This window comes from Bombus vosnesenskii, unplaced genomic scaffold (assembly GCF_011952255.1).
Source record: "Bombus vosnesenskii isolate JDL3184/JDL3185 unplaced genomic scaffold, Bvos_JDL3184-5_v1.1 scf7180000013357, whole genome shotgun sequence".
NCBI classification, from domain to species: Eukaryota; Metazoa; Arthropoda; class Insecta; order Hymenoptera; family Apidae; genus Bombus; species Bombus vosnesenskii.
In genome coordinates, this window is record NW_022882991.1 from 690,943 (window position 1) to 704,594 (window position 13,652).

The following is a 13,652-nucleotide window of genomic DNA, read 5'->3' on the forward strand; positions in this document are numbered from 1 at the left end:
AATTATTATAACGCTCTTTGAATTCTCAAATCATTTTGTTCCGGTATTCCAAACGCCTTCGATCGTTAAATGGTACCTGTTTGTACTCACTACGTGAAATTATTGACAAATAATATGAATTTGAAAATTTTAATATAAATTCCTACTATAAACTTTGTCATAAATTTGACATCGTATTAATGAAATGTTGGAATTTAATATAACCTATATACTGCGCATATTTTATACAAATCCATACTTCGAAACAAACGGAAGCTATAGAAATTCATAGATTTTTACACGTTGTTTAACATTGCCAATGCCAAAATATCGCATTTGTAATTTACAGGAAATTCCAAAATTTATATTAAACTGGAAGACTCTCGTAGCAACTCTGCCGACCTTTTTATTCTAATAATTTCTATTCCAAAAATCGTACCAACACCCAACTGGAAATCTGCAAACTAAAATACTCAATAAAAAAAAACCTTCTCCCTTAAAATAACCAACTCGCAGCAGCTCTCTCAGTTCGCTTTAATCACCGACGTAAAACTTCTCGCTCAAAACGATCCTATTCATCAAGCTGACGATCCGAGCCGAAATTCCCATAAAAACAAGAGTAGTCCACTTACACGTCAAAGGACCGATAAGTAAGAGAACTAACGTAACTATGCCCCCAGGAACAATTAAAAATTAATTAAATTAATAATCGAGCGACTAGTTGTACACCGGAAGACACGGTTCGTGTAACTTTACCTGGAAATTTTCCTTCTTCCTCGGTTGTCTCGGCTTATCGTTGGTACGCGTATTCACGTGTAGCTGAAATTGTTTCGCTCGTTGGTTCGTTGTTAAACGGCGGCTGGCTTGTTAAACGCAACGGCGACGAACTTTTCGTTATCACTAGGATTCCTTTTGTCCTATGATGGAAGTTGATGGGCGATGGAGGGGCCTGCGAAACTTTCGGTTGGTGTTATAGCGCGGTAACGTAACTGTGTCTTGCTATAGAACCAACATATAGGGGACTGATAAGCGACAACGACGCATTCATACTCGTTGACCGTGTGATAGATGAGTTAAAAGTAGAAAAAGCTGGTGTAGATACAGATTTCTGGTATAGACGATCGTCGAACGATTGATCAAAAGGGAATCGTAGAGGTAGGTCGACGTAGCATTGTGGTTTTTATTTATATCGTTGGCTTTAGTTGTACTCGTGGTCGAACTGTGAGTGTTTATGCCTTTTTGGGAAATTTAAGATTCGGAAAGCGCAGGTGAAAATGTGTAAAATGTCCAAAGTAGGGTACTTTCTATAATATTTAGTATCGATTAAGTCTACGATATTTTATTTTTTCTTGCTTATTTTTTTAGCGACGTTCATCGAAAGCGAATTTTGTGGATAGTTGGATATAACGTTGTGTAATGTTCTATATATAGAAATAAGATGTTATTAACTAGTATCTATTAAATGCGTACACGTGAGAAATGACAGATTATTATTTTCTGCTATCGCTATGTAAATCTTAATTTCATTTTAAAAGTGTGACACATTGATAATACATACACGAGATAAGTAGGGTAATAATTTTTCTCATCGTATATTGCCAGTATAGTCTAATCGTGTATTATTATGCGGTAATTTAACGTGACGTACTTTAGCATAATATTTAAGAAAAAGTATGATTTTACACCCACTTAGATTGCGTGACGACTCGGCATGAAACTTAAACGTGGTCTTTCTACTGATACCGAGTTTAACTTATTAAGACTTCGTAAGAAGGTATTAATTTCATTGTAAAAGTTTACCTGCGTAGGTGGAAGCAGTTAACGACGAAGTTTCAAGTTAATATAGGTACATACATATATAATTTCTCCTTCCACTTGGAAACTTTTGCTAACAGAACTTTTCTAGTAATTTAAAGAAACGAATAAAACGTATAATTTTATAGAATATCGTTTGAGAGAAATTCAGAAATAGAATTCAAAAATGAAACTAGGGCAGGTTTACATGTATAAACAATTCAATCAATATTCGAAAAGCAACATACCAGATTTCTCCGATATTTGATTCCACATTGTACAAATATCTCAAATACGGTTTATAAATAATGCACATTCCTCCGTGCATACGCTGCACACGCTGCTCTATTGCTACCAAAACTATGAAATTCTAGACTAAAACCGCCGATATACCGAGAAAAATAAAAATTTCGTAAACAAGACACGTGTTATATGGAAAAATAAATTTTTATCAAGATAAACTTCATTCCATATTAACTATTAGTAATGTTGCATCTTACTCTCTTATGAAAGATAACTTGATAAATTGAAACATTACAACATTTACAACAAAAGAACAAAGGGTAATAAAAAAATAATTTTGATGAGTAATAGTCAATAAAATCAAATTAATGAAAAAAAAAACGAAAGCAAGAAAATTTGATGTATCGATATATGCTAACTAAATTTTATAACATAAAATGTTATAAAATACGTATGAAATTAAAGTTTAGTTTAGAAACCTTGCAACGCATCGCACTCATCTCACAATTCCAAAACGAGAGCAAAAACCACTCGATCCGCAAATTATTCAAGAAACTCAACCTGTATCGCAATTCCCCAAGAAACTTTCTTAAAAGATTCATCGACCAGGGACGGGATTCTACGAATTCTAGACGAAACAGATACAGAGTCCGTCGACTTACCTGAAAATTCCAAGAGGAATTCTTGCACCTGCGATTCATGCAGTGCCTCGGTGAAACGCGGTCTCTAGGTAGGGGTTGAAAAAGTTGAGAATTTTCTAAAGATCGGCTCTGCTTGAAACAATCTCTACGACTATGGTCACTCGTCAGTCTCACGGTTTGTGAAACTTTTGCAAGTCACGTTTGCGCAGACGCGTTCGCAAACACTCGAGCCCGGCGCTAGAATGTTTAAACGACTAGTAACGAGACTCGTGTAAAAGAACTGGTCGTTCATGGGGTTGCAAAACTTTTTTACGATCACTTTGGTCGACTCGAGTTCCGTGCACCAGTTTTGGCGAAATTTAACCGCGGCTCTGTTTCTCCAGGACTATGGTTGTAGAACTTTTTGGAAGTTGGAGAAGGAATTTTAGGTAGACTTCGGTTACTCGGTCGTTTGTTAAAGAGGAGAGAAGAAAGTAAATGGGTTGGAAGTTTAATCGATAGTAGAAATAATGAGAAACTTGGGAGAAATAAGAACGATGGGAAGGATTTTAAAAAATCGTCAGAATTATGGATACCTGATTTGAGAAAGTATTACCACGGGAATACTTGAATAGCGATAAATAAGGTGAAAGTTGAGAATTATAGATATAAGTTCCATTTGATTCTTTTTATATGAGATAAGTTTTGATTGGGCTTTAGCTGTGTGCATTCTGCACTTGTATCACTTTTCAGTTTTTGTTGCGATTTTTTGTTCTATTTAGATACTTGAAGGATAAAATATAAATATTGATACAAGTATTTTTTACAACTATTAACCCAACATAAAAATTGTTATAGTTCCAGTACAATTAATTTTAGAGTATCAGTCATAGAACCTGCGACATTCTATTCTTCTTGAGGAGTAATACAAATTCAAACTCTTGGTTTGAACAGATTTTTTAATACCTTTTGTAAATATCTTAAGTATCGAGACAATAGACTTGGAAGAAGTATCGAGAATCCTATTGAAGACTATGTACACTGTACACAATAAGTTTCTCAGTTCTGTTCCAAAGACGTTATACGTTTCTGACTTTAAAATGAACTGCTGTACACGGTCTTGGCTGCTTTTGTCTCGAGAGATGCTGATACTTGAAACTTACTGTCGTTTGACACTTGGATGAATTTACATCTCACCTTATTTCGTTGTCTTGGCTTGTTTAGGCTTTAAATGGGATCTAAAACTTACTGGATTAAATACTTGAATCCATCCAGAGCCTGAATACGAGCGAAATATGTAGTGGAGTACGAGAGAGATAAGATTAGTATATATACTAACTACGCTATACTACAATATACTAACTAAATTCGCCGATGTTGTTAAAAACATTTCGTGAAAATTAATGACGTTTCGATGACTCTCAGTTTCTTAACGATATTAGCGAGATCCCGTTTTACGTAGACTTCGAAATATCTGAAAATTCTGCAATTTGAAATATCTAAAAATTCTAAAATTCTACGATTCGAAACATCTAAAATACGAAGATTCTAAAATTCTAAAATAAACTCTATCAATTATACCTTGCAGCTAATCAAACTGACAAACATCCTTAGTCGCTAAATTATTCTCCGCGAGCATCCAAGCGCGCGCAGCTGTTTGAAAACACCCGGAAACACTAAAATATCAGAGAAAAAATAGCGAAAGCTTGTTCGCGAGATGTGTCGGTGGACAGAGACGCGTATCTACGCGCTTCGGTTGCCTGCGGCCAGTTTCAAATCCGAAAGACACAGAGATTACCTGGGGGACACGGCCGTGGGAAAGTCTTAGTAACGGCGTACAGTGAAGTGCATAAGAGGTCCCCGAGGAGGAATAGGTTTAAGAAAGAGGGTAGGAGTAGGTAGAGATTCTTGAGCCGGTGTATAGAAATTCAGCGAGCTTGCAAAACCTCTTGAGCACGCGCTCGAGAAGCGGCTCGTCTTCCTCTTGTCGTAGACGCGGGGGAAACGTACGAAAGAAAAGGCGAATTCCCTTGTACTGGAACGTCAGCAAGGGCGAACGTCGACGAATTGACTGGGGATAAAGTAAAAATGCCTCCCCCGAGTTTCTCTTGTTCGCAGCTTCCATGGAATTTTCTATTTCGAACGATTCGTGAATTTTCCAATCAACGGTGATATCACGACGCAGATATTCGCTATAATTTAGTCGTTTTTAGAGGATTAACCGGTTAATGGTTCGACAGATTGTGTATGAATTTGATTCGTTTCATTATTTTACATATATGTGCTCTTTGACTTATCATCTTTTTAATTAAAAATTTGTTTTTCTTAAAGTTATACAGATAAACGCCGGGACTAGTATGATTTATAATTTGATTCATTTGATCGATAATCGAAGAACTAAGGGGAGAAATAGTATGAATGCGTTCTTTTTTAGAGTTACATCGATAAGTATAGGGAAATTGGATTTGTTTTATTATTTTATATGTGGTCGTTTTAATTTCATTTGTTTCATTAATAATGGAAGTAGTTTTTAAAAGGGAGAAATAGCATTTGTGCGTTGTTTTCCAAAAGCTATGTACTTGGATAAAAATTTCAACGTCACGATCTGTTTTATTATTTTATGTTGTGTATCTTACGTTATATTACGTATAATGTGAATACATCGTTCCAGAGAAAATGTTTACGAAACAGAAATAATACTCTAGGATGTCAAATACGATTCTTACTTGAGCGAAGATACTGTTGTATACTGTGAAGATAAATCACATAAATATGTGAACGTGACGCACAGAAGTTTCGATTAAGATTAAACGTGGAAAATCATCTAACGATCCCTGTAATCGACGCTGAAAAAATAAAATACAATTATGGAAAATAGCGATAGCGCATATTGCGGTACATTAGCTGTGAGATAATTTGTGGTAGAATGGGAAAAGAGGCAATAGTCTGTGATAAAGTATAAGTCGAAAGTATGGGATAAAATCTTGTTTTCTCTGACAGAATTTACGTTGCAAGAGTAATAGCTGTGACGATGTTTCAATACAAGTTGGTAAGAGAATCTTAGCGGTTCTTCATACGAATTAGTATTTTTTTACTCAAGGCGTACGGTATAAGCTGGTTTCCCATAAAAAGGTAACGGTGGATGTCTAGTTGTTACAGACTGCAGCATAGAAAGACGCCATGTTCATGATACAACGTTTCCTTTAAAGTTTTCCGAGTTTTATTTGAACCTGCTTGATTACAAAATCACGACACCTTTTCGAAAGACAACCTACATATTCTGTTTCGTTATTTTATAGATCATATTCCATACATCCTTTATATATCTACTATTATTATATTTCTAGAACATTATTATATCTTAATCTGCAATGTCATTTGAATTTTTGAGATATTGTTAGAGATATTATTAATTTTTATTTTTAAATTTCGAACGTAATTTTAATATATCTGCTCGTAATTTCTCGCAAACGGAAAACGTCTACGAAAGATCAGGTCGTTTTGGGCATACGATTTTGACAAATTGTTGGGCGATGAGAAGTTCCACAATGTTAGCAGTAAGAACGGAAACCATGAAAGAACGTAAAGGATTCGATTCAAGGGGTATTAGGGGAAGGACAGGTTGTGAGAAATCTCAGTTTCTGGTTTCTTAAAGCTTCAACCTTCTATTCGGCCCACACTTTTTTGTACGAATCTTCTATTCAGAAATCATTTTGTTCTCTTTTCATTGAGAATTTTTTGTCCACTAGCCTGAACTCTGAAAGACTATTAAGGTTGTTAGATTCGAAGTAACGGTATTTATCCAGAATCGCACAAAGTTAGTAACTTTGAAATGTATATTCTACTAAATATAATGGAGATAAAAGTTACGCAGGAAAGCATAAGGAAGGAAAATAATTAATTCACAGTGATGCTTCAACGTAATTGCTTAGGAATTACATACGAGCTAATAAAATGAATAATCTTAATGTTGGGAATTAAATGAAAATCATTTTCCCTTGTGTTCAAAGATTAGATGTAATTGCTCTGATAAAACTTTTTCATGTTTACTGTTTTATTAGTCCCTAATATAAAAGCTATAAATATGAAGCTGCTATTACGTTAAATGAAACGTGTTTACCACTACGGAATATTTATTTACGTATCAATTAGAACGTAACGATTCTTCATTTGTGGTGTATGTCAAATGTTGGAAGAATTCTAATAATTCTGTCACAAACCGTAATTAATCTACTTTCTGACAAACTTTTTCTCCCCAGATCGAAACCTAAGAGTCGCGATTGGAATTCTCAAAAAAATTCCACAAAATTCCCCATGGGTCCGTCGAAGTAAAAAATTAATCCACGTTCCAATAAAAATTTCACGCAGACCGAAACCTGAAAATTACAATCAAACTTCGGAAAGAATTCTTCGAAAACTCCGATGTTTCCACCACGGGAGAATAAATCCACGAAATTGTCCGAAAATTCCAAACTCATCCAAGCCGAAAACGACACGATCAGAACGAGACCACAAGTGGAGTTCTATTCGCTCTGTTTCCATAAAGTATGTAGTAGCCAGTATCAAAACGGTTTTTCCAATAATACTGTTCCATCGTTGGCGAGTTTCATAGCCGTGCAGCCATATTCCTTCGGTTCTTCGGTAAAAATCGACGAACAGGGTAAATATCCCTGGCGATCGACGACGACCGATTCAATCGTGACATTATCACAGAACCATCGAGTCGTTTATCGGCGACGCTCTCGAAATCGTAAGACGGATCAAAGGACTTATCGTTGGTGGCGATACGATGCCTCTATTCGTGCGACACTCGATTCCTTTATGACTGTCTCGGATTTTATCGGCGGGCGCCTCCCCCCGCTTTTGTTATCAGAATGCTGTGCAAACGGTTGAAATTGATAAGGCGTTAGGAGAAAGGCGGTGGATACGACATCGCGACGCCGCGCCGTTACTCTCTCGCGTTAGCGATACACGCGGTGCATGGTGAAAACAGATTAGTCACGTAATAAAATCGTGTTAGATACGTCCGAAGGATTTTAGACGACGAGACACGCGGCTTTGTAAACAGTACATAGTACGTTCTTGAACGACGACGACGACCACGGAGCTGCGCACCGTTCTTCTATTTAGAATGACTTCCGTTACGCGACGGCTACACGGAAGCGGAGCTCGTTGCGTTTTGGTTTTAATTAAGATCGAGACAAGCCACTAACGATTCTTGAGAATCCAGATTCTACGAGTGAATCTTGTAATTTTTAGTGCAGGTAAACGTTTTGTGCCTTTATCGTTTTAATTGCCAGAGAAGTTGCGAAATTGGAAGTTTCGTGGAGGTCCTTAGTAGAAAACATCTAATTACGATCGAGATCGGCCACCGAGAAGTCTTGAGAATCCGGACTCTTCACGCGAATCTTGTAATTCTTAGCGCAGGTAAATGATTTGTGCCTTTATCTCTTTAATTGAGAAAGAAATCGTGATGTTTCGTCGTGATTCTTAATCATAGGAAGCGTCGTTTAGTTTTGGTTCTAATTATGGTCGGGACAAACAAAAGAAAAAGGATTCTTAAGAATCCTATTTCTTCGTGTGATTCTTGGAATTCGCAGAATTCCTAGCGCACATGTATCATTTGTTTCTTAACTGAAATTCTTTAATTCACAATCATCGCTTTAGAACGTGAAATATAACAAAATTCTCGGATTCGTGCTTTATATTTTGATATACACGGTCTATGTTTATTGTTATTTAGAAAACGATAGAAAATATCTACAAAGTCTAATGTCTAACGGTGCTTATATTTGAGCTATACCAAAAAGATGCTACTTATTACTACTTATATTACATTCTGTAACACCCTTGCTCTACTCGAATCAAATATACACGCGAAGCGAAGTTTAGAACCCCTAAGGATGCAGTATTCTTCGGAACTCCTGCAGACAGCAACGTTAATCCTGAGAAACTTGCTTGAAAGCTGGCCAACGTTGATCGATGAAAGCCTGGTTCACGAACATTTACGGAATCCAACGCAAACACATTCTAACTGGAAAATTCGAATTCCTTTCGACAGACAGACTTCCAGCTACCAAATCGTCGCTGGGAAAAAGCTCTCGCTCTACGGAACCATCTCGATAAAACGCTAAAATTCTCTGATTGTAACATATATCAGTGGACTTTCCAATTTCGATAAAAAGACACGTCACAGGACTTCCCAATTTAAATAAAAAGCCGAGGGAAAAAAAAGATCGACCAAAAAAAGAGGAAAAAGAAGAGAGGAACATTGGCAACGAAGGGAAGTTCTGAAGGATGTAGTCCAGATCGTCGAGAACGGGCGACAATATAATAAAAAGAGAAGAAAACGGGAAGGATGGAGGCGAAGGAGGAGGCGTCCGAGTCGTGGAGGATCACCGAGGGCTGAGAAAGAGAAGGAAAAAGAGAAAGTGAGAGGATGCACAAGCACACGAGCCAACTACGTGGTCCCAGCGGCCCCGGAAGCGGACACCATGTTGCTAATAGAGGTCCTGTCAGAAGATGGAACAGCTTCCATGGCGGAGGAAGCGTTGGCGGAGGCGCGAGTAATTTTAACGACACTGTCGGAAATGGCAATCTGCCCTCTGGTATGATCACCAAGGCTCCGCAGGAGCCGTTCAGGGCCGTGCCAAAGGCTGTCCAAGCTCTCAGAAGCGAATCCGTCGATAGGAGCCATCGAGTACAGCCACCGCCACCTCCGGCTTTTCCTCGAAGGCGATTCTCCGTCTGGTGAGTTTGGAAATTTCAATCAGAAATAGGTATCTTATATGGTATATCTGTTATATTTTTTTCTATTATGATCTACTCTCTCTTTTTTCTTATTAACCTTTTATATCTCGGTAATTCTGTGATAATTACGTAATTCTGTTTATTACGTACCGAAGAACTTTTCATGATCCTCCGTACAGTGAGTTTTGGAATTTCTTAGAAGAAATCATTTATCGCTTAACCATTATTTAACTATTAAATTAAAGAACAGAAAAATGTACAAAGGTACATAGTATCTATATAAATATATATGTTCGTCGAAATAAAAACTAATTTTTTCAAAAGGTAATATTACCTTACGTTTATAAGCAAATTCGTCCAATCCATACGGAATAACAGAAATTAATCACAGTTGGTAATTAATTCTCCGAACCAGTAACCGTAAATTAACACTGATGCAACATAAATCACCTGGTCGTGCATTATTCGAACAGTAAATCCGACTCTTGTACACCCCTTCCGCCCTAGAATGGATTACCTATTATCAACTAATTTTTTCCATACAAAATATCCAATCCCACGCACAACACTACACCTAGTCATAAATCAATCTTTTATTTGATCCTTCAAACTCTACACCACTCGACTCTATCGATCACAGCAGCATCCGTTATTACGTTATCTCATTCGATATTTGGTACGTTGTTCGGTTTGTCAAGTTGATGCTAACGCAATTTCGATGTAACAGGGCACAAACGAACGTCTGGGCGTAAATCGGCGTTTTCCTTGCGCGTTAACGGGGAATTGGTCCACGCTGACGGTGCATCTTTTATTGAAGCAACATCGTAACAAAAATTTATCCGTGGTATAAATCAGCGTAACGCGGTCGTTCGGACGGACGTACGTTACAATCTGAATATATTTCAATTAATCTCCATAAAACCGCGACAGCCAGCCTGCGTATATCCTCTATCCGATCCTTTCCTCCTCGCTGTTTCTCTTTTCCCCTCATTCGGTCTGTTTTATTTTTATTTTTCTTCATTCCCGTTCGTCGGTACGAAATATACGACTCGTGAAATTACATGGTGTCGTACGCGCTGCCAACCAGCGATACCTTGATTGAAATTTAACGACATAACTTGGGTTTCGACTATCGAAATCGCCTGGGATGGAATAAGCCGACAATTGCGAGGCTAATCTTGACAGTCGGCCGGAAATCGAAATAAACGAGCGAGGAGCAAGAACAAGAATACGGAGAACACCATGTGTGCTATGAAGTTACAGGTCTGTAAGGTGGACTGCAAAAAGGGAAAGATAGGGACAGGTGAAAAGGTGCTTGATAAATATCAAATTTATTGTTGGAGAAAGATATGACGCGGGGATGAGTGATTCTTCAAATCTCAGAAGTGTTGCACAGATTTGAAAAGAAGCAGAGAAACGATAGATGTTTGAAAGCGTTTATGAGAGATTTCAAGGTGTTTGATTAAATAGAATCGTTATTCGCGTATGCACAATTCATAGAAGACTTTATGTTTAATTAATCAGGGAAACCAAGAAAAAGAAAATCAAATCTAAATTTAAAATCGTGATCTCTCGTTTCTTTTATTTCTATAAAATTATATTTGAAATTTCTATATTATATATATAATTAAAGTATAATTAATGATTCTTAAAATGCATTAGAGAATTTCTTAGATCTAAATATCCTTTACTCGGATGCATAAAAACCAATTACAAATATAATCTTGTAAGGAGTCTTCTACTAAATCTCTAAATTGCTACAGAAATGATTAGAAATTCTTAAAATTCATTAGAAACTAATTGTTCTTAAATGCAAGTATTAGTCAAGTGCATAAAGCGTTATTGCTATACAAATTCAAACTTTTTAGAAACAATGAATTTTTGTGTCGTCTGTTTTATAGTTTTATATTATATATTGTAAGAATTCTATAAAGAGTTCTTTTATGGAATTAAAAAATTCTATCATATTCTACTAAGGAGTTCTAAAATCTGTTCGAAGGTAACTTCCCTAAATGTCGATATTATTCGAGTGTATGAGATCCAACGGGACCAACTATCTCACAAGGTCGTGGGAAGACCTTTTGACACATAAAAGCCAGAAAGAAGCTTTTGTCATTTCGGTTATTTCGTTGCCTACTGGTAGCAATTATACTTACTTAATAGCGTATAATGAGTCGCACAGGGAATTGATAGAGGTAACAGAGTCGACTGAAATATTTCATTAAGTCGACTAAGTTCGAGAGCCAGTCGGGTTAAGTGGAGTATGTAATGTCACCAAGTGACCAAGGAAATCCGTTCTGGCATGCGAGTGTTGGAGGTTCAAATGGCTCAGTAGTGTTTCACGAATGCAGAGACACTTTCTGAGCGAAATTGCGGACATTCTTCGAACATTATTAGGGGAAATAGAGACAGAATAATGGAAAAAGCTCGTAATAAAATATTTTAATTCTTCTTCTTAAATATTTTAATCTTCTTTCTTATGACAGCAAAAATTATTAAAATACTAGTAGCAGTAGTAAGTATAGTTTATTTACAGCCCTCTGTCTATACAAGGAATTCGGTTTACAATTATTTCCTTTATTGTCTTGCATTCTTACTTAGTCATCTACACACACATTCATCCACTAGCACACACACTCTCATTTTACCCTTGGATATCCACTGTTTATTACCTACCTAACTGCCAACTATTACATATGTGTATTATCTGTTATTGTTAAGTTAATATTTTAACTTAACTATGTGCGTGTTATAAACAATTTAATCGTGAAAATTTCAATCAGTTCTCTATCTTACGAGAGAAAACTCATTAAGATTTAATGGCTAAGATTTAATAGCTACATTATTGTACCAGTATGAGTGGTAGATCTCACATCACACGCATACAATTTTCATTGAGAGATTTTACAGGATTTCATTCGACGATCGTAAAACATCATTGAATTTAATTTCGTTGTAAGATCGTACTGATAATAAAATCCGGCGTAACTTCCCGTTGAAAAGTAACGTAGATTTTATTTCATCGTTTTATTAGAGAGCAAATTCACGATGATTCTCTCTACCTTATTAAAACGATTTAAGCGGATCTACAAACGTACGTCCTATTTTTATCGGGCAAAATATTTTTTTAAAAACCACACTATCTGTTTCATTTAACTTTCAGTGTAACTCGAAAATAAAAGAATAAACTATCCGTTTTCAATTTTAATAAATTTGTCCTTAACGAGCCTGAACGCGCTCCAACAATATCTTCCTATTTAACATACTCCACGAGAAATATCATAAAACCTTTCTCTCCCAACACAAGAAATAAAACTGAAAGTCTATTCCACCAGAACGAAGCAGAATTAATCTCATAAAACTATAATCTCGTTCATGAGACCCAAGAGTATCGTGAATCATTTCCCATCCAACAAAACCCTCGTTTTTTACAAACCCTAAGACAAAGCGAATGCGAACGCGAAAAAAACGCTGAAAACATAAAAGAGGAACATAAAACAAGCCGAAGAAACCCAACGAAGACGTAACGTCGAAGGAACGGACAAGGCCTGTCCATAAACGAAACGACCATAATCGCTAGGATGCGTATCAGCAACGGGGTGGCGTTATAGGGTTAACTCGCGACGGGGTTGCGAGATGGAGAAGCCGGTCCGCGTGATCCACGTCGAATTCAATTTTCCGCGCTGCACGCACACGTGACGCACGTGTTATCCGATCTTATACTTGGTGCGTGGTCACACCTAAATATACAGGGTGTTCCATAGATTGACAAAGCGTAGCTGGTGTTGTACATGAATATATAAGAATAAAATATTTACATGTTCATTAAGAGAGTTTTACTCGCAGAGAATCGTCGGATGAGCAGTTTGAGGTCGACTTGATTGAAGATCACAGTATTAATATTTTTATCTAGTTTCTTTCAGTTCGCAGATCTATATCGAACCAATCCTGAATTACTTATCGATCGACTCACTACTATTCTACTATGTTCTACTATTAGTTTCATCGTTACTTCGTGTTTTCTGTTATTTTGTATTTGATTATCTTCAAAGAAATTGCTCAAGATGACTATTCTGTATTTCGACGCATGCACGGGAACGTCTTATCGTTGATGTGGTTATCACATAGTCTACCACTATTCCCTGAGATTCTTTAAAATTGCTATCTTGTATTGAACGTCCATATACGCGAATTTCAAGTATCCTTGGAAATAAAAATTTAATGGATTTAAACCAGATGATGCAAGACAAGCGATAGGACCACGCT

At 36.7% G+C, this 13,652-nt stretch overlaps 1 pseudogene; it reads left to right on the forward strand.

The window, feature by feature from the left end:
* LOC117237099 overlaps positions 1-13,652 on the forward strand; it is a 122,768-nt pseudogene that overhangs the window by 40,011 nt on the left and 69,105 nt on the right.